Here is a 4,037-nt window from a genome sequence, read left to right on the forward strand (position 1 = left end):
TATTAATTAATTAAATTTACCAAAAGCTTCCCCCTTGCAATAATTAATGCACTCTCTAGAACACCTCCCTTTCAGTATAGTACTTAATTGTGCTTCTAGAAAATTAAATTACTAGAGGCTTCTCCCTTTCCAATAATTAATACACTGTCTAGAAGCTTCTCCTTGCAATACAATAATTAATTGTGCTTCTAGAAAATTAAATTAATTAAAAATAAGGTCAACTTTTAATTTTAATTTATTTAATGACTTTATAAGAAATTAATTTAATCAATTTTTTATTTCTCCACTTAGCCTTTGGAGAACGTAAAGGTTGAGAACATAAAGGTTAAGAACTCTACTGAGTTACTAAAAAGATGGGGACATTATAGTCAGATGTTTGAGTTATCACCATGGCCCCAAGAGTTAACTATAAAGGTGGGTCCAACAATGGTGCATGAGCTGAGGAACCTAATGAGAGGTTAGATAAGATATTGGTACTATTGACCCAACAAGGGGCTTTGTTACAACAACAGGGCCAAAGGATGGATAAACTAGAGCATGAGACTCAAGGTAGGTACACTAAAGAAGAGGTAAGAAAGACTGATGAAAATCAACACTCAGAAGCCCTATGTAAGAAGGAGGAGGAAATGAGGAAGAAACGTGAGGATGAGAAGATGGTAGAGGCCCTTAAGAGATTTGAGGTAGGGAAGAAGGCAGATGTTGATTGTTAGATTTATCTCCATAATATTGACAAGGTATAGATAGCAACTGACTTGAGAAAAGATCTCAAAAAGGTGACTTTGCCCATGTTTCATGGTAGAGATTCTAGAGAAGATTTTGAGGCATGGATTATGAGTATGGAGAAGTATTTCCTAGTGTGAAACTATACTGGGAAATCTAGAGCAGTATGGGCTACATTTTAGTTGCTAGGTGACGCAGCTGCTTCGTGGGAAAATATATTGGTTAAAAATGAATTTCAGCATGGGGAGGTAACTTGGGAAGAATTTTTGCATCTTTTCCATAAATGATGGTTACCTCAACTATTCTATGACAATAAATCATTAGATTTCTACAAGCAAGTTCAAGGGAACAAGAATGTCACGTAGTATCATGAGAATTTTTGTCATTTGGTGAAGTATAATCCTCAGTATTAGCATGATAAATTAATTAGAACCCAAAATTTTGTGATGGGTTTGTGACCTAGGATTTATAGTGAGGTTGAAATGCAAGAGCATGAGACTATGTGTTTTATAATGCTTAAGGCCCTTAAACAGGATAAGAGATTGAAGCATGAATCATCGTATAAACCTTCCAACCAGAACTATAAAAGGAAGTATCAAGATAATAAGTTATATCAGGATAATAGGGGTTATCAGGATGATAGGCAAAAGGGAAATTAAAAGAAGCAAAAAATTAGAAACATGAAGGATAAGGGACAAGACAATTTTGACACAAATAGGAACAAGGAAAAATGGAACAACAACAAGAATCAAAACAATGGAAACAACACAAATGAAAATGGAAGGAATGCAAACAATAGGGGTGGAAAAAATAGGAATGATGTTAGGAGAGGTCCTAGGATAGGATATGTCATATGTGGCAGTAATCATTTTGCTTTTAAGTGTCCACAATGATCTAATAGGAGGGAATTTCCACCATAGCACCACATTCATGTTGCAGTTCATCATAGATAGGAAGATTATCATGCCACTCCTATATAGATGACTGACACACTTTTCGGATACCCTGTTTCTATTCTTATAGATATTGGTGCTATTTAATGCTTTGTAGACCTTAAGATAGTTGCTAAGATACTTGTTAGAGATGGTTTTATGGCTGAACCTTAGACTATAGAATATGGTAATAGGGTTGAATGCAGGGTAGAGAAATGCTTATTTTACAGTGAGTTGGAACTCCCTAGCTTTAGAACAAAGGTCAACATGTATGTAGCATCTTTGGGATCATACGATGTCATCCTAGACATGTATTGGTTATGTGAGCATAAATATTTAGTAAACTATCAAGATAAGGTGATTGAATGCCTTGATAACACATGTCACTCAGTGATACTAAATGGTGTCAAATGACCATTTGAATTAAGACAAGTTTCATCTATGCAATTAAAGAAAGAAAAGAGAAAGGGTTTCTAGTTATTTATTGCTCATGTTAAGAATTTGGAAGAGATTCCACTTTGGTTAGAGGATCATCTTATTTTATAGGAATTTAGAGACATGTTTCCTAATGATTTATCTAAACTACCACCTAAAATAGAGTTCAATTTTTCCATAGATCATGTACCAGGAGCAGAACCCCAATCAAAGGTTCCCTACCATATGACTTCCATAGAGATGTAAGAGTTAAACACTTAGCTACAAGAACTCCTAAAAAAGGTTTCATATGACCTAGTGTATCATCATGGGGAGCTCCTATAATATTCATTAAGAAGAAGGATGGTATGTTAAGTTTGTGCATTGATTACTATATGCTAAATAAGGTAACCATAAATCATTGGTATCCTCTCCCATAAATTGATGAACTATTTGATCATATGAAGGGGGAGAAATCATATTCTCTAAAATTGATTTGACATCCAAATATCACCAACTTTGAATTTGGGATGAAGACATACCTAAGAAAATATTTAGAACAAGGTATGGCCATTATGAGTTTACAGTCTTACCTTTTGGACTAACAAACACATCTGCTGCTTTCACGAACCTGATGAATAGTGCATTCAGAGACTATCTCAATAAATTTGTGTAGATATTAATTGATGATATCTTGATATACTCCAAGAATTTAGAAGAGCATGAATAGCACTTGCACATAGTTCTACAACATTTAAGAGAGAGAAAGTTGGATTTGAAACTCTCCAAGTGCTCATTTTATTAGAAAAAGATTCCCTACTTGGAGAATATTTTATTATTTGATGGCATAGTAATGGACCTTGCAAATATAAAAGCCATCCTTCAATTGCCAATTCCATAGAACATGAGTGAAGTTAGGAGTTTTACAGGTCTTGTTAGGTATTACAGGAAATTTGTTGAGGGATTTTCTAGCATAGTAGCACCAATCAAATCTCTTTAGTGAAAGGGAAAATGGTTTGAGTGGATAGAAGCATGAGAGGAAATTTTTCTATTTCTTAAACAAAGGCTTACTACCTCTCCAATCTTGGTTATACTAGATCCAAATGGATATTTTGTTGTCACAACATATGCTTTGGGAGATGGGCTTGGGGGTGTATTAATGCAAGATAATAAGGTTGTTTCGTACGAGTCCAAGAAGCTCAAATTGCATGAAGCGAATTATGCTCCACTTGATTTAGAGTTGGTTGTGATAGTACATGCTTTGTAGATGTGGCAAAATTATTTATTGGGGAAACCATTTGAGATTAAAACTAATCATATGGGGTTGAGATACATTTTAACTCAACCTAATATGAATGCTAGATAGATGTGGTGGTTAGAGTTCCTCAGTGAATATGATTTTGGCTTTGAGTATATTAAAGGAAAAGAGAATAGGGTAACAAGTGCACTTAGTCACAAAAGACATATTACCACTATCTCTACATCTCAAACTCATATGAGAAAGTATATTCTTTTGTATCTTCCTAGTGATACCAATTATGAATGGGTTAAATTAGTTTTGGATGCCAATGCCTCTTATTCACAACTTGATGATTACTCTTTTGATAATGATGGTGTGCTTAAGTACCAAAGTAGGATATATGTTCCCAATCATGAAGGGTTCCAGAAAGTTTTTCTCAAGGAGATGCATTGCACCCCATTTTCAGGGCACCTATGGGTAAACAAGATGATGGCTAATTTGAGACCTTTATACTTTTGGCCAGGACTCAAATGGGATGTGACATAATATACTTTCCAATATTTGGAATGCTAGCATGTCAAGGCTAGGCATGTCCATCTGGTAGGTCTTCTGTACCCACATGAGGCTCCATAGTATAATGATAGGTTATTAGCATGGATTTTGTATAGGGTTTACCCATGACTCAACACAATCATGATGTCATCTTGGTCGTAGTTGACAAATTAACCAAA

Source organism: Cupressus sempervirens, chromosome 5 (assembly GCF_028749045.1).
Source record: "Cupressus sempervirens isolate cs-2001-9-10 chromosome 5, ASM2874904v1, whole genome shotgun sequence".
Lineage (NCBI taxonomy): Eukaryota > Viridiplantae > Streptophyta > Pinopsida > Cupressales > Cupressaceae > Cupressus > Cupressus sempervirens.